This window comes from Thamnophis elegans, chromosome 7, assembly GCF_009769535.1.
Source record: "Thamnophis elegans isolate rThaEle1 chromosome 7, rThaEle1.pri, whole genome shotgun sequence".
Classification (NCBI taxonomy): Eukaryota; Metazoa; Chordata; class Lepidosauria; order Squamata; family Colubridae; genus Thamnophis; species Thamnophis elegans.
In genome coordinates, this window is record NC_045547.1 from 59,173,047 (window position 1) to 59,192,288 (window position 19,242).

At 39.0% G+C, this 19,242-nt stretch overlaps 1 pseudogene; it reads right to left on the reverse strand.

Annotated features, from left to right (window-relative positions):
* Positions 1–3,717: 3,717 nt before the first annotated feature.
* Positions 3,718–19,242, reverse strand: part of LOC116511673 — a 108,850-nt pseudogene continuing 93,325 nt past the window's right edge.

Below are 19,242 nucleotides of genomic sequence, written 5' to 3' on the forward strand. Positions count from 1 at the left end.
AGAACAAAGTTGTTGGCCGGAATTGAACCTTCCACGATTTTTGTCCCTTGTTCTTTATCAACTTGGGAGACCTTATTTGTTAATTCGGAAAATCTTCAATTCGCATTTGCTGACTGGCCAGGTGAGATTTCTTGCCATGCACCTCCCGACCCTAGATTGGCTCTTTTGAAAACTGTTCACCTGCAATGGCACACTCCATATTCCCCTCTCCCGCTTCCTCAAGCCATGACTATTTTTGCTGACGGAAGCAAAACCTATGGTGCTTGTGCCTGGCAGGAGAATGGTCGGTGGTGCACAAAAATCACCCCCCCGCAGACTTCCGCTCAGCGTGCGGAGCTTGCTGCCTCTATTTTGGCTTTTTCAACTTTTCCAAATACACCCTTTAACTTGATTTTGGATAGCCTCTATGTAACTCAGATTGTGAAATCAATTTAGGAGGCCTATCTTTCTCCCTCATTGGAACCACAGTTACTCTCGCTCTTTTTATCTTTGCAGAAGTTTCTGCCCGTACCCACTTTTTTCATGTTTCCCACATTCCAAGCCATCAGCCCTTCCCTGGGCCTCTCCAGGAAGGCAATGATGTGGCCGACACTGCAGCAGCGGCTGCTGCCAACTTTTCTTCTCTTTTAACTTTGATAGCTCCCACGCCATGGGAGAGTCATTCCTATTTTCATCAGAATAAAAAAGCGCTCATGAAACAATTTGGCATTACTGCAAATGAGGCTTCTGCTATTATTCAGCAGTGCCCTTCCTGTAGCCAGCAGGCAAACTCTCTCCCTATGGGGGTAAACCCCAGGGGGACAGAGTGTTGCCAGATTTGGCAAATGGATGTTACCCAATATCCTCCATTTGCCCCTTGGAAATATTTACATGTTTCCATTGATACGTATTCAGGCTACATTATGGCATTCCCCCAAAGGGGCGAAGCCACCAAACATGTTATTAATCATTGTATTCGGACCTTTGCATCGCTGGGACGCCCAAAAGAATTAAAAACAGACAATGGCCCTACTTACACAAGTGCAGCCTTTGCTGCCTTTTGTAACCAATGGGGCATTGTACATAAATTTGGCATTCCTTATAACAGCCAGGGTCAGGCGTTGGCTGAGCACGCCAACCAGACATTAAAACATGCCCTGGACAGATATATTGGCAATAGGGGAAAAATGCCCCCTGGCCTCCCAGCAGTGCAAGACACGCTTAACCTTTGCCTTTATACCCTGAATTTCTTAAATCTTACCGGCAGCCCACCATCCTCAGCAGCGACTCGTCACTTTACAGCTCCATCTACTGCAGACACCCCCCCATCCACCTGTCTACTATCGCTGCCTGCCTGACCTGACGTGGCGAGGACCTGCTGACCTGATCACCTGGGGAAGGGGCTACGCTGCAATTCAACTAAAAGACAAGGTTCTTTGGATCCCAGGACGGCACATAAGACCATATTTGCCAAAACCACCTACACAACCACCTACACAAACACAGAAGCCGCCTGACCATGACCAACCAGCAGGAACCACAGCTTGAGGCTGTCTCTGTCTCTGACCTGGAGAACAGGGCAGAGCACCCTCCACCCTCCACTCCCCCGGAGGAAGTTTCTAAGCCCATGGACTGCAGAGCGTTTTCATATCACATGGTTATCTTTGCTTCATTGGTGGTCATTTTGTTTTTGCTTATCTGGGCTGGGAAATGTGGGGCAGTTCCTGCTGGGGCAAAGGATGCCTCCACCCCACATCATCGGCCCAAACGCACAATGGATTGGCATGTAAATGAGTTTCATCTTCTTATACATAACCTTACCCGTATTAATAACCTGTCTGATTGCTGGGTTTGTACGCATGGCCCTTCCTCTAACATGCAGGGTTGGCCCATTTTAGTCTCTGGAACTTTAAACCTCACAGGCTGGAATGTTACTGTGTTATATGCTACAACAAGTGATCATGCACATACTATCTACAATTCTGCCCAGTATATCTTGACACATCGGGTCTTACCCCCTCTTGCTCCCATTTGCATTACATGGTGGAATGTTTCACATGAAGGTTATGAAGCAGTAACCATTGGTGGTATCACCAAGCAAATTCCTCTGACCCGTTTTTCTGTCGGGGATTATCCCCACTGCAATGCTACTTTCAAAATTACAGAAACTGGCTATGATTGTTCACACTTATCATTACCTGAGCATTTTAAGTGTAGAAAAGAAGATAGTATAATCATAAATTTATTCTCTAACAGGAGAGGGATGATTGCCTTTAACAGCGTACAGGAACAAATCTGGGGCCATAATGGGCATTACTTGTATGGGTTACCACCTGGTCTGTACTGGCTTTGTGGTCATTGGGCTGGAAAGGTGTTGCCCCCTGTATGGAATGGTACTTGCACTATTGGAACTCTGGCACCTGCCGGAAACTCAGCACATCCTATGTCTCAACCCGATAGTGCCTGGGAGAAACAATTTGGGTGGGCCAGACAAAAGAAAGCAATCGATCCAGCCTTAGGTTATGATCCTGACAATACCTATCTGACAGAAGGTGAAAGATTTATTGCTATAGCCCTACCATTCTTGGGTGTTGCATGGAACGTTAAACAACTGCGCATTCTATCTGCTCAACTGGAAACTCTAGCTAACACCACAATATTTGGGCTACAAGCCCTGCAGGCCGAAGTGGACTCTTTAGCTGGAATATTAACTCAACATAGATTAGCTTTGGATTACTTGTTAAGCAAGGAAGGAGGCCTATGTGTTTGGTTGAATGCTACCTGTTGTCATTATTTGAACCAGTCCGGAGAAATTGAAACCAGTGTGGAAAAATTACATGATATTGTTCAAACAGTTAGACAAACATATAAGGCCTCGGATTCCTGGTGGGATTGGCTGATCTCTTGGTTACCCAATTTTAGCTGGTTGGGAAATGTTGCCAAGATCATTATAACCCTTGTTGCTTTGTTAATAATGCTGTGCTGCTGTATTCAATGCCTGCCCTCCCTTTTTCAGCTATGCAAAGGCTTTTTTTCCTCAGCTAGGAAGGACGCTCTTATCAACGAAACTAAATGCCTTCTGGACACTGAGGACGACCATGAGCTGGACAACAATCTGTTTGTAAAGGTGTTTGCTATAACCAGTGATGATGAAGAATCTGCATTTTGATATGTTTGCTTTCCTCCTTCTCATTTTAAAAGAAAAATGAGGAGATGTTGAGATCCATTACCAGTTCTGTGTATAGGGCGGCTATATGGCTGTCTGGAAAACACAGGCCCAGAGATGGATGCTAACAAAAACATTCTTGTTAGCAATAAAAAGTTTTCCTGCTAATTAGTATACCACTCTGTACTAGTTTATTTAGCAGTTAACACCTCAAAGGAATGCAGGAATGCGAGCTGCTAGCTTTCCCCCACTCTCCCTATCTGTTTACTTCCCTCCCTTCTCATCTATATATCTTCTTCTGTCCAAGGACAAGCAGCCCCCTTTTTTCTTATCCTCTTTTGCCCAGAGACGAAGCCTTTTGCCACGCTGCATTATTATTATTGGATTATTTAGTCATGTGCCTTTTGATGTAATTTGTACACACCTTCTCTTTGTTTGGAACGAATAAAAGAGCCCCCCGGGCATTGCTCGGGGCCAGCCAGTGAAGCTCATCCCAAGAGAGTGTCCAGTGTCTTTCTTCTCATTCGGCTACATGAGCGGCCCATCAGAAGTGTGTAAAAGCCGTATATATGGAATGCATTTGAGGGCATAAAGTAAATGTATCAGAAAAACAGTAACTTACCTGACAACATGCAAATTAATTAAAAGTACAAGAACAGACCTAGGAATGACTTTTTAAATATACATATAATTACAAACTTAACAAAGGCAGTTTTATAGGTCATAGGCTAGTGTGAATTTACTAAAGAAAAAATATGGGGGTTGTGAAAAAAACAAAATAGGGACCACAAGACTATTAAGTATTTTTTGTACATAACAAGTGCACTGTGCCAAATATGCATCCTATTGAAAAGTTAAGTAATCAAGTCATATCTACAAGTTTGCAGAGTTTATTCAAATCATATAGTTTTTCTTTAAAACATCTAGATACTGCTGTTTTGCCTTGGAAACTTGATCTTGGTATATATCTGATTTTGTTGAAGATCCATTAACTGATCCTACAGGGGAGACTCTAACAGATCCAGCATCAAGTTCAGCTTTAGCTGAAAAACAACAGTATTTTTTACAGGTTTCACAATATCTGCTGAAGAGACAATGATATCAGAATGCCAATTTTGACGGATATTATGAGCAATATTTTCAACTGTTTATTTTGCTATGGAAGAAAAAAACAGCGCTCTATATATAGAGCAATAAACCCAATAATGTAGAATTTCTGGAATGCTTTTAATTGAGACATTCCATAAAAAGAGAATACATGTAGCTCAGGACTGAATTGTGAAATTCTTGGTGCTCTGAGCTTGTTTTTTTATTTGCAGGCATTTCATTACCCAACATCAGTGCTAGTGAGTTATTTGCTATATTTATATACAGGGAGTTGTATGTACAGTATGTGGGTGCGCATGTGCGAGTGCACACACACACACACACACACACACACACACACACACAAAGCTCTACTTAATAGTAATCTTACATAGTTGAGTAATGAAATGTCTACAAGCAATGGCTTCAAGCACCCTGCCAGCCAAAACGGGCCCTGTGGGCAACCCCTGTGCAGCCTGTTTTGGCTGACAGGGTGCTGTAGGAGGCAGTCCAGGCCAAAAATGGGACACATGGGGGCTGCCTGTGGCCTTCTGTGCCCTGGTTTGCATGGCAGGGAGCTGCAAGGGGGCATCCGTCCCATCTCCCTTTCACTCCCAAACTGGCCCGCGGAGGACAACTACAATGCTGATCTGGCCCTCCAAGAAATCCAGTTTGACACCCCTGCTCTAAAACAATTGCTTATAATATTTCTATGATCTAATAGTGTATCTAAAATATTAGATACTCCCTTTTTTCCTTCTTATTTATATTACTTTGGGTATTATACATTAGAACTATTTTTCTATCATGTAGATTAGTTTACTGATCAGCAGGTAATGGGTTTTATATTTTTATGTTCTATAAATAAATTGCTAAAGCTTTTACTGTGGCCATATTTAGGTTCTAAAACCTAAGGGTATCAAACTCGCATTGTCACATGATGTATTGGGACTCCCCCCCCCTTTCACTAAACCAGGGCATAGCCAGCATGTGATGCATCTGGCCCACGGGCTCACACCCCTGTTCTAAAATGTAAAGGATGAGGTGCAATGTCTCAAAATTTCAGTTAGTATTTTCTTGCCGGCAGCAGGATAGGGGTAGGGAAACAAAGTAAACAGCAGAACAAGTTTCAAATTGTCAGCATATAATTTGCTATTTACCTTGGTCCAGTTCTTTTGTGATTCTTTTGTCTAATTCCATCCGCATCTGAAATTATATTTAGATTACGGTTGAAATATTACTAAATATAAACTACAAATACATAAACACAGTATCACTTAATAAGATATTTTAGCAAATTTCACATAGGTTTCTCTCTTAGTTTTTTAAAAAATATCCCAGCTTTCAATTAGCATTTATCAAAATGTTACATCATGAATTAGCATTAAGGAATCAACACTTGCTAATAATACAATATCCAATCGAAGATAGACTTCACAGATGGCTTAAAATGCAAAATCAAAATGTTTTGACTAAAAGAACAAATCTGTCTGCATGTGTGTATATACATGTGTGTGTGTGTGTGTGTGTGTGTATAAAATCATAGATTACTAAGAAGTGCAAATAGGCAATTTTAAAAAAATATGTAAATTATGTATTTTTACAGGTGCAGCTTCCACATTGGTTGTGATTGCAATTTATATGCACAAACTGCACTATAAATGCACCTATGTATTTTCCTTCTTTGTATGCTTTGTTATTTAGTGTTATATACTAAATTGCATTAGGAAAAACACAAGTCTTTGTTAGTTTCTGGCAGCGCTTTTCCATGAATTGATCATTTCATGTGATTTATCAAGATGAGGGAAATCTGATTTCAGAATAATTTCAATCATCTTAGAAACACTGGCAAATATCCTGTAGAGAATAACTGAAGAACCAGTGGTACCAGTACTTGCCATGGAGCTAACCAGAACTAGCTCACTAGGATTTGGAGTTCACTTTATTTTTACAATCTGGATTAATTATTTTTCCATTAGCTCACATAACATGTCACAAAGTAAAGTACTTCATGGAGCTGCAGATTTTGCATCTGGTTGCACATTTAGGTATCTAAAAGTCATTTTTCTGGCCTATGTGGGAACTGAACAACCTTAACACCAGATCTTCAAAGGAATATCTTGTTTTTAAATGAATAAATGTGGAATCCACTACAATATCTTCCTACTGTTGGCTGAAAACTAGGGAGGTTTTTTAAATACCTAAGAATATAAAGAGTGTCCTGCTGGATTGATCCAAGGTTCATCTAATCCCACCATCTGTTCTAATAGTGGTGAACCAACTGCACAAGGAAGTGCACTGGTCTGCCTGCAGATGGCATTCAAAGACAATACTGCCATCAAGACTAATAGTCATTGGTCCCCCGACTTCCATGAATGGGTCCAATTGAAGCTGGCCCTGCTAGTAGGCAGCATCACATCTCAGAGCACCAGGACCACATTATCAGTGAATAAGACCAATAATGGGTTGAAGGAAGGTAAACTGCAGCCTAAGGTAAACAAGGCAAATTAACTAATAGGAATTTGATATATTGGATGCTGTCACTCTTTGAAAACTTACAACTTGGGTCCAAGATTACCCACAGAATCTTAAAAACTAAGGATGCACAGCTAAGATTACCGTGCCAGACATATCATTCTGAAGATGCCTGATCTGGTCATGATGAAACATGCCATAGCTATACCCTATATGATATGCGCTATCTAATAAATAAGAATACTGGTTAGGACTTAATAAACGTGTGTTCAGACAAAGCTAAAGCTGTATTCTCCTGCATTTGAATTTACCTAAATATTGTCTTGGCATCATTACAAATGTATTTGGTTAATGTAAGATTTTGGAATGCCCTTTGTTTTATTTAGGCAAAATAAAACAAAGGCAGAAATCTAGGCAAATATTCTATATTTAGAGAGCCAGTTTGGTGAAGTGCTTAAGGCATTAGGCTGGAACCTGAGAAACTGTGAGTTCTAGTCCCAACTAAGACATAAAGCCAGCTCAGTCACTAGAGGCCTCTCCCTCAGCCTTAGGGAGGAGGAAATGGTAAATCACTTCTGAAATCTTGCCAAAAAGCCTGCAGTCATCAGGAGTCAATACTGATTCAAAGGCACAATTTTACTTATTTATCAATATAGATATTCTATATTTAAGCTGCTTTATGATGTGTTTTAATTAGGCACTAAGTTTTATTATTTGTATTTTATAATTAATAGTTGTTAACCACAATGATAGACAATATATAACTCCAATAAATACTTTTCCTGGCTTTTTTCCAATTTGTAATTTTGTTTATTTATTTATTTGTATCCCACTTTTTACAGATAACTCCATATGTTACAAATAACATCCAGCATACCTTCTCAGAAAGACTGTCCAGAAAGAGAAGGAAAAAAAATCTAACTTAATGCTACCTACAATTCTGCTTCAGTTCTTAATATATTTAGCTGCTCAGTCTTGTTTATTCAGTCAATATCTCCTGAAATATATCTATAATAAAAAGGAACTTTACAAATAATAATAATTTATTACATTTATATGCTGCCCACCTCTCAGAAACTTTGAAGTATTTAGAAAGCCAAATAAAAATATGGCCCTTTTTAGTTGTTTCTATGAGGATAGTGAGGTCAGAACACAGCAGAGGAAGTATAGCAGACATGCTAATAGTGCTGTTGCATCTCTTTTAAAATCCTTTCTCGAATTCTGATTCTGAGTCATTGCTTTTTGCCAATCTTTAAAAAATGCTTATCTAGAATGAAAATAAATTTAGAAAGCTGTAAATCTGGGAAAATAGCTTATCTGTGCTTCAAGGGAGATAAAAGAGTGTAACTGCTTTCCCTGTAGATCAAGAGTGTCAAATTCATATTGTCACATTGTCATCACATGACGTATTATGACTTTTCCTCCTCCTTTGCTAAAATGGAGGTGGGCTTGGTCAGTTCATGAAACATTTGGGCTGTGAGTTTGACATTCCTGCTGTAGATATGTTTCATTAAATTACTTTAGTTTTGGTAAATTTGCATAGGAAACTAGCCATGAAAATTAATCAGGAACATAGTTCTATAGATCTCAATATTACAGCCATATTCTGAAATCATATTGATGTGCAATTTAGATTACTGTGGAACTATGAACAAGGAAATTCCTAATTAGAAAGTTAAATATGAATCATATCGAATTACTAAAATGACTGTAATTTTCAATTACTCTAAATATAATAAAACACATTAAGTACATTACATAAATGTAATGGGTTATTTATGATTCTTTTATTCATATTTGTAATTTTCACTGCTACTTTCTTACAGTATAATGTGCTAATCAGACAATATAATAGCTCAGCACAAGAAATTACATGGTATTCAGCAATACTGACTACACACCTTGTTAAATCTCTGGTTGCAGAGAAGAGAAAGGAGAATTAGATTTTTGATTAAGGAGCTGAAGAAGTAAAGAGCAAGGCATAAGTGCATAGTTTTTGATGACAGAAATGAAAGTGACTAATCTACAAAGGAGTATCAGAAAAGAGAAATGTTATCTACTATGTGAAAAGAAATGGTAAACTACTTTGGAGGAACCAATCATGCATATTTAATTGTCCAAAAGAATTCAATGTGTCTTATTTCTAAATAAACATGTACAGTATATCATCTGTCTGCTCTACCTAGAAAGCTGATTTCAGAAGACATTATTCATACTGGTCCTAATTAAAAGTAATAAGATATGTTAATCAAGATCAATGTTAACTATTTCAAACTTCAATGAGATTAAAACATGGCTAACCTTGTCTAGATTCTAGCTAGAATTTCTATCTAGAAATATGCAACAATAAACTTAATAACTCTAAAGTCTTTGAATATTTTATTATCTTTCAAATGCCAATAGTTCAGCAACAATCTGCTATAAGTTGATTCAAGGTTAAAGAGTTATGGAAAGAGGAAAAAAACAAAACTTTTTCTAAATGATATAAAAAGCAAAAGAACTTATATAAGTAATACATAGTTTGCAGTGTATTAATGTTTATTTGTAGTTTTTCATTATTTATTCAGATCTGCATTCTGACAAAAAATGTTATGGATAAACCAGGAAATGAAACCTATAAGGAAATTTGAAATATAATTTAGCATATAATCCGGAAGGTTCATATACATGTAAATGAAAAACATCCCTAATTGTAATTTAGTATAGAACTATTAAAATATTTATCAATCAATCAATCTAAAGTCTGCACCTCAATGTACTTAATGTACAGGCATACCGATTTATGCAGTAAGAAATGCTGCTCTTTTTTGAAGAGTCACCTAAACTAATATTTTATAACTTTTCATTTATGGACTGGATCCAGCTTTATTGTAGCTATATATAGAACTGGGTGTGGGAAGGAGGTGTTCATGCCTCTGCTCCCATAACAGCTTCTCTTGTCTGAAAATATCAAACTTGCTGACTAAATAAACAGAGACGTCTGTGGTATACATTTTATAATCCTTTATATTCTGGCCTGACCCCATTCAGCAGGGCCCTTCTGTATAGTATTCTGTGGAACTGCCATGAGAAGTAGACAGCAAAGTTGCAATTTATGTTCCTAAATCATTGTCAGATTATTTGTTGTCTCTTGAGGTTAGTGTTACAATGCCTTTTTACAACCTGCCAAAACATAACTGTAAAATACAGACTATAAATAAAAGTTAAAATAAGCAAAAAATGGTAAGAGAACAGCTGTCTGATCTTGATGAATACAGATCACCGGGACTTTATGGATTACATCCCAGAGTTCTAAATGAGCTGGCAGATGTCATCTCAGAACCACTGTACCACATCTTTCAAAAATCCTGGAGCAACAGGGAACTACCAGAGGCTTGGAGAAGAGCTGATGTGGTTCCCATCTTCAAAAAAGAAAGAAAAATACCCAGACCCAGGAAACTACAGACCAATCAGCCTAACATCAATACCTGGGAAGATATTAGAAAAGATAATAAAAAACAGATCTGCCAACATCTAGAAATGAGTAAAGTAATAATTAGAAGTCAGCATGGATTTGTTAAAAACAGATCATGCCAAACCAATCTTATTTCATTCTTCAACTTGGTGACTAAATTAGTAGACCAGTGAAATACTGTGGACATAATATATACTTAGACTTCAGCAAGGCATTCAACAAAATAGACCACAACCTACTTCTTGGTAAGCTAGAAAAAAGTGGGATAGATAGCATCACCATCAGATGGATTCATAACTGGCTGGCAAACTGTATTCAACGAGTAGTCCTTAATTGTACTACAACTACATTGAGGGAATTGGGCAATGAGGTACCACTTAGGCCCAGTCTCTTCAATATCTTTATAAATGACTTAGATGAGGGAATAGAAGGGCAATTTACCAAATTTGCAAATGATACTAAACTGGCAGGAATAGCTAACACCCTAGATGATAGGCTCAAGATCCAGATGGATCTTGGCAGACTTGAACACTGGGTCCTATCTAACAAAATGAAATTCAATGTAGAGAGAAGTAAAGTCTTACACTTAGGCAAGAAAAATCAAAAGTACAAATATAGACTAGGTGAAACCAGGCTTAATAGCAGTAACTGTGAGAGGGATCTTGGAGTCTTAGTGGACAACCAGCTAAATATGAGCCAGCAGTGCGCAGCGGCAACCAAAAAACCAATGCAATCCTAAATTGCATTAACAAAGGGATACAATCAAGATCGAGTGAGGTACTAATACCACTCTATAAAGCCCTAGTAAGACCACACCTAGAATACTGCATCCAGTTTTGGTCACCACACTATAAAAAAGATGTTGAGACTTAAAAAAGTGCAGAGAAGAGCAACCAAGATGATTAGGGGATTGGAGGCTAAAACATATGATGAATGGTTGCAAGTACTCAGCATGGCTAGTCTAGTGAAGAGAAGGACCAGGGGAGACATGATAGCAGTGTTTTAATATTTGAGGTGCTGCCACAGAGAGGAGGGGGTTAAGCTATTTTCCAAACATCTGAAGACAAGACAAGGAATATTGGATGGAAACTGATCAAGGAAAGATTCAACCTAGAAATAAGGAGAAATTTTCTGACAATGAGAACAATCAACCAATGGAAAAGCTTGCCTTCAGAAGTTATGGAAGCTTCATCACTGGAAGCTTTCAATTTGTCAGAAATGGTGTAAGCTCTCCTGCTTGGATGGGTGTGTGTTTGTTGGACTAGATCATCTACAAGGTCCCTTCCAACTCTGTTATTCTGTTTTACTAAATGCAATGGAAGCAAAACTGTTAATAATATAAATAGTCTTCAGACTAGAACAGAGAAATATGCTTCTTTTTCTCTCTGCCATCCTGTGAGCATATATGTGGCAGAAATTTTGGCAATATAATCTATAGATTTTCCCAAAATTCAGAGGAAATGTATTCTATCAAATGAACACGTATGCAATTACAAAAATAAAAGTGCATTTTTCCTATTTTCTTTCAACATAAAAATCATGGTTACCTATTAGTTTGACATTCTAGATTGGAGGAAACAGAAAACTATGGCTATAGATGTTTTGATCTAATATTTCCTAACCTAAAGAAGAAAGAATATTGCATATGTATATGAGAAAAGTTCACATAACTTGGTTAGGTGAATACACTTGGTATTTACAGGGAAACAATTGTATTCAGTTACTGAACACAATCTAATAGACCAGTTTTTCAGAATTGCTATGCTCTTTTATAGATATGCCTCAATGCACTGAATTTCAAGGTACTTTAATGGCAGAAATTTGGGATTTTTACATTAAACTATCATTGTACTTTACATTTTTTTTCAGCTGAATTTAATTTGATAATAAAGTGAATTCAGCAAACATGGGTTTAATCCCCCTTTTAAATATATAGATATATATATGTAATGAAATTTTTTTTAAAAAATACTAACCTACTTGCTTTTTGTCTTTCTCTTTACATGCCTTATTCTCATTCTGTCTCCTTCCACTTCCAGTTTCTTCCTCACTCATGTCTAGTTTTTCTTTACCTTCTCTGTCTCTCTTTACAGGTTTGTTTAAAACAAAGTAAGAAGCTTATCTATTTTGTCTATCCTAATAGCAAGTATTCTTTCCATCATCTACTTCTTTTGCATTACTTACTGTTTTCACTTTTCTCCTTATGTATATTCATTAGTGTTTGACTCATTTTGAGTACCTTTCTTTTATGATATATAAATGGAGGGAAGGAAAGTGGAAAGGAAGGAAAGAAGGAAGGAAGGGGAGGAGGGAGATCGCATTGTGCCCTGCCCGCCGCCAATTCTATCCCCTGTCCTGTGGAAGGCTGCAAGTTCCCATCTCAGCTTCTGTCATCTCTCTCATTCCTTTTCCTCCCCAATGTCACAGCCTGCCTCTATATCTTCCCCCTCACCGCCCCCTTGCAGCCTTCTGTGGTGATTAATTTTTCTTTTTTCAATCTATTTTCTTTTGAAATAAACCCTACATGTCAAGATCCAGCAGCTGCCAAGGTCCTATCCAGTACCACAGAGATCCCTGCCGCCAGACACCATACCCAGGCCCTCAGCTATCTATCCTTCTATCCTTCCTTCCTTTCCACTCTTCCTCCTTCCCTTGAGGGGTAAAAATGGGAAGCCCCACCGCTGCCTGCCTGTTGTCCAGTCTGCCTGGAGCCACTGACAGCTTAAAAAAACATAAGCTGCAGAGCAGCGCCTTCTTTTTCCCCCCTCCTCCTCTCTGACCTCCCTGCTGATGGAGCTGTCCAGCCTCATGCCACCCTGTACCTGATCCTGCCTGCCTGACACCAAATGGGCAGTTGGCCTCCCACTCCATGCCAGAAGCTGCTTTCCCCCATGCTTGAAGCCATGGGGGAAGACCACCCACCACTTCCTGCCTGTTTTCTGCTCTGCTTATAGTTGCTGAGCAGTAAAAACAAAAGCCTTCCCTTACGTTGCTTCTGGTCATGGACTCCGCTCTCCCCCCCCCCCCCCCACACCCTGATCCTGCCTGCCTGACACTGAACATGCAGTTGGCTTTCTGCTCCATGCCAGAAGTTGCTTTCCCCTGTGCCTGCAGCTGTGCACCACCGTCATTCAGCTGCTGTACCTCCCTCATAGCCTCACAGCCCCTGTAAATCACCTATTTCATGCATCATGGCTTCTGCCTGCCACCCAATTGGGTGGTGGCTAATTGTCCCATTCTGCCAAAGGCAAGACAAAGACAAACACTGTATTGGTGAATGGGCCAGGGCAAATGGCGTGAGGGTGGAGGGCCAGAGGCAGGATAAATGGCCAGGGAAGGGCCAGCAGAGGAGAAAAGCAGGCTGTAAATGGGCTGAGGCGGGAGACTGGAGGTGAACGAGGTGCAGCCAAGGGTGGGAACCAGATGGTCCCATTCTGGGGAGAGGTAGAGCAGAGAAGGGTAATTAATTCAGTAGTCACATTAACACATTAAGCTATATGTGCTTTGGAGAGATTTTGTGAGTTCATAAGACATAAACTAGAATTGAATTCAGACTTACATGAAGTAACGTGAGAAACTGAATACTTGAGTAGACTACAGAAAACAACTCACAAAAGCCATTATTATTATTATTATTATACAATTGTTATCACAGCGGCCAGTTGTTTTGCCGGATTTGGCATTGGTTACTAGTCGGGCCCCACCCAGGGGCCTAGGACGTCGTAACGTATTTTCGTAATATGCGTGCAGATCCAAGCAGTGCGGCTTTTTGCATTTGACTGATGGTGATTTTGTCAATTTTTAACTGTTTTAAATGTAATTCCAGTGCTTTTGGAATAGCACCTAGTGTGCCAATTACCACTGGAATTACCACTGCTGGTTTGTGCCATAGTCGTTGAATTTCAATTTTTAAGTCCTGGTATTATTATTATTATTATTATTATTATTATTATTATTATTATTAAATTTTAAAGTATCATGGTAAGAAAAACCAGTACTTTACTTAGGGGGTCCCTGATTAGAATGCTTTTGGAGAAAATGTTGGGCTTTATGAAATGCTTTGTTTTGTTTTCTGTTATTTATTCTATTTTAACCAAAGAGTAATATCTAAAAAAACACCATGGGAATGAAAAAGCTGTGATTTGCATACAATTCCCTTACCTTTTCAACCACTCCTTATTCAGCTTCCTAGTTCTTTTTATGCTATCTTTCCTTCCTTTCTTGAACTCCCATTAATTTTACTTTCAGACCCCTTAATAGACTTATTAGCTCAATTTCCTTTTCTTCCCCTTTCATTTTTGGACTAATTTGTTCACTACTGAACTTGTAGGGAGTTTCAAAATCACATGTTCTGTTCATTCTTTAATTCATTATACGCTAGCAATTTATTATACACTTCACTGTTTTGTTTCATTATTCCTTTCTCGTTGTTAAATGAAGTGTTAAATTGCAGTACACCTTATTACCAGTTTATAGTGATGGCAAACTAATGGAGAGAAATAAAGGCATTGTTGATGCTATCCTCCTCCTCCTCCTCCAAGAACAATTGTACAACTGTGAAACGCCGTTTCTATCTGCCCATCCCAACAGAAGGAATAGGGCAGCACATTCCAGGTCCTGGTTCTTAAGCATTGCCATCTTGGAGTCTTTGGAAGTTTATCTTTTGTGCTGAAACCTCTGCCTAAGGTATGCCTTTTCCTCTGAGAACCGACAGGTCCCATGTCTTTTGTCTTTCAGGAAAGCCCTTAAAACCTGGCTCTTCTCCCAAATATTGGAATAGGACAAAGATGAAGCTGGGATGAGAATGTGGGCTGCAGATAAGTGGGGCTATGGTGTCAGCTTTTTTTTTTTTTTTTTTTTTTGCTTTTTTGTATTGTTCTACTGGTTGTAAGCCTCCCACAATTGATATATGATGGGAGGCTATACAAATGTTTTAAACAAACAAAGAAACTGAAAACCAATATAGCTTACAAAAGTCAGCATGTAGTATTTACAGAAATGAACAGCAGTAAACAATGATCTTTCACAGAAATGTTTGTATCAAAGTTGGAGTCTTTATTTCTATCAAAAGTGCTATTATATATGCCAACAAAAACTGCATTCTTTTAAAATGAGGCAGGCATTTTGTGCCTTCTTGATGGACTTTACATATCAGTCTGGTCTATTAAGTTGCAAATCTTACTTTCTTGCAGCTATTCCTGCTATTTGTAAATTCTGCGTAAGAGTCTCTAAAGATGGGATGAGTATCATGTTTCTAAAATTTGCTACACATTTAACTGGTAAACCACAAACAATCAAATTTAACTTTTAAATAATGTTCAAAATTTCAATCATTATTTTACATATAACCTAAAGTTGGAACAGAAATTACAGCTTAGAATGACATTCACAATTACTAACCTTTGCTATGTAAGCTTCCCTTCTGTTTTTTGAGGCTAATGCAGTTCCATTTGTGTTCAGGAATCCTCCTCCAAGGTTAAGAGATTTATTTAATGCTAAATTGTTGCCAAGATTTCCCATCTGAACTGTTTCCAGGATAGGACTTGAAGAGAGGTTTCCACTTATAAAGCTGTTGGCAAGTAAAGACTTGTTTTTGTGACGCTTATAATAGAGTTGAGTGTTGGCTTCTGCTAATTTCGCATTAGCTCTGCAAAAGATTTGGAACAAATCAACAGTTAAGCAAGATATAATCTTAGAATAACGATGCACTTAATTGCATAAAAAATCAGAACTCCAGGCAAATTGTAATGTATCTCTAACTTGTTCCAAAAATGTATCTATCCAGAGTGTATGTACCTTAACCAGTCTAAATAGAAGCCTCATTATTGTGTTCCAAGTTCTGGAACGGTCATTAAAAATCAACACTTGTTTTTTTCTCTATTGTCCTAACAATTTTCTCTATCCTCCTGTGCTAAAGTAAGCTGTATGTCCAGGCACAAAGCAGAATATGAAGTCTTTCTTTTCTTTGATTTGAAACCTCAGTATAAATGAGAAAAGACAGGATACATATCTAAAACATATATCAATAAAACACAAGGGAAGACATTTTATTCATAATGGAATGTATCTCCTGCCATAAAATATTAGTCAATACCTACGGGGAATCCTTAACATAGTAATTGTTTTTCTTTCTATTTCTTTTCTTTTTCAATTAATGTTCAATTTTTCAATGTCAATGTTATATTTAATTTGAAAAACAAAACGACCGTTCGCATAACTGTGCAAAATTAAGTACCATATTTTTTCGGAGTATAAGACGCACCAAGGTTTTGAAAAAGCAATTTTTTAAAAAAAAGTAGGTAGATAGAGGGATAGAGTGGGAGAGAAACAGCAAGAAATACTGTAGGTAGGTAAGGAGAGAGAGTAGTTAGGTAAGAAGGTAAATAGAGGGATAGAGAGAGAGAAATACAGTAGGTAGGTAGGGAGAGAGAGAGAGAGGGTAGGTAGGTAGATAGAGGGATAGAGAGAGAGAGAAAAAATACAATAGGTAGGTAGGGAGAGAGAGAGAGTAGGTAGGTAGATGTTTCCAGGTGTATTTATCCATGTGCTGGAGAAGAAAATCGCTGACAACCTGCAGCACCTAAGACTTGTTTCTGCTGGCAGAGCACGTGTTCAATCTAATTCTCATCAATCATTCTAACTAAAGAGCTTTCCGAAAAGAAAAAAAAAGTTTTTGCATTCTGCAAACCTCCCCAAAACGGCCTGTTTTTCGTGAAAACGGGCCTGTTTTTTTCAAATAAAAGGCATGAATAGCCTTGGGGGGGGGGCTTGCAGAGTGCTCCTCGGGGGGTGGGGGGTCCAAAAACAAGCAAAAAATGGCCCATTTTTTGTGAAAACAGGCCCATTTTTTGTCAAAAAAATTGCATGCAATACCCTTATGGAGGCTTATAGAGTGCTGATGGGGGATGGGGGCAAAAAACGGCCCATTTTTTGCTCATTTCGGACCTCTCCAAGAGCTCTTCGAAAGCCTCCATGCACGGCCATTTTTGCGAAGGGGCTTCGGGAGGCAAAAAAATTGCTATATTTGATGTATAAGACACACCCAGATTTTCAGCCTCTTTTTTGAGGAAAAAAGGAGTGTCTTATACTCTGAAAAATATGGTATGCAATAATCAATACTTTATGTAATAGTACAAAATAGTACAAAAATCATATGGATGTTTTCCTGACAAGGTAGATTTCCAAGTTTTGCATTAGAAATTATACATTTACACCTTTCAAGTGGAAAGGGAAATAAAGTTAGCAGAAGATTGCTCAGCTTGGGAGGGTGGGGTGATATAATTTATACTAAATCAAATCTAACCATCACTTTGTAAGATAGATGAAATCTATTTACCTTTCTTTCATTCACAGCAAGAAAGCAGAAAGATTCTGTTCATTTCATACATTAATTAGGATTAGATAAAATACCTTCTTTCCAATTCTATCAACCTCTTCTCTCCCAAAGCTGATAGAAGTCTAAAAGAATCACCTTTGTTTTGGAGAAAACACTACATCTGACAAAGTGCATCCCCAGGCCTAATCAAGAATGAGGGTAAAACCTATCTGAACAATGATAAAATATTAGGGACTTATTTAGCTAATATCCCATTTCCATTTCTTTTATATTTCTACAAGTTAAACCCCTGAATATTTAAGTCTTCATCATATATGTCAAAAAGAACTATATTTGCAGAACTACCGTATTTTTTTGCACTATAAGATCCACCCCCCCCCCAAAAAAAAGTGGGTGGAAATGTCTATGCATCTTATAGAGCGAATATTGCGGTGGTGGAGAGGGGATTGGGACATTTGCCACTGCCATGGAACGCTGGAGCCTTCTCTGCCGAGTACCTGATTGGTGGTTGGATCGGCCTCCTGGAATACTTCTGATTAGCTGTTCTAGATGGTGGAAATCACCAAATGATGGCTGCGGTGATCAGTGGTGCCTAGAACAGCTGATTGGTAGTATTCCAGGAGGCCTATCCAATCACTAATCAGCTGCTCAGCAGCAAAGGCTCCAGTCTTCCCCGGCAGAGGCTCAACTCAGTTGACCAGTGGTGGGCGCAACGGAGTGGAGCCCTGACAAGCCATGTGCTGGGGCTGCAAAAACGTGCTGAAGCTGACCCTGCTGTTTGCTGCAAGGATGCTAGCCAGATGAATACCAGATGGATGCTGGGAGGCACAGGCAGATTTTTTCTTTTTGTTTTCCTTCACTAAAGCTAATGTGCGCCTTATGGTCTGGTGCGTCTTATGGTGTGAAAAATATCATATATTCTCAGATTACAAACAGACGTATAAAGAGAAAGGTTATTTTCCTAATTTATTGGTTTGGTTTGGTTTGGTTTATTAGATTTATATGCCGCCCTTCTCCCAAGGACTCAGGGCGGTGTACAACATTAAAAGAAATACATAATGCAAAAGTTAAAAAAAATTAAATAGGATATCACAAACAAACCCTATTAGAATTGACAATAACATTTTTTTTTAAAAAAATTCGAATTAAAATTAACAATGATCAATAATTTATTTTGTTTTGTTCAGGCCAGGCTGGCTTGCTGGAAAAACCAACTTTTTAGGGCACGTCAGAAGGACCGGAGGTCGGGGATTATACAAAGCTCCAGGGGCAGCTTATTCCAGAGGGAAGGCGCTCCCACAGAGAAGGCTCTCCCCCTGGGGGTCGCTAGCCGACACTGTCTGGCCGACAGCACCCTGAAGAGGCCAACTCTGTGGGATCGCACTGGACAGTGGGAGGCTACCAGTGGCAGTAGGTGGTCTCACAAGTACCCTGGGCCTAAGCCATGAAGCGCTTTAAAGGTCATAATTAGTACCTTGAATCGCACATGGAAGACAACCGGCAACCAGTGCAGGCCGCCTAAAAGGAGTGTAGCATGTGCTCCCTAGGTGCCCCCATGATAACCCGCGCAGCCGCATTCTGGACCAGTTGAAGCCTCCGGGTGCTCTTCAAGGGCAGCTCCATGTAGAAAGCATTACAGTAGTCCAGGCGAGAAAGGACGAGGGCATGAGTGACTGTGCACAGAGCATCACGATCCAGGAAGGGGCACAACTGACGTACCAGGCGAACCAGATTAGTGTTGGTAAA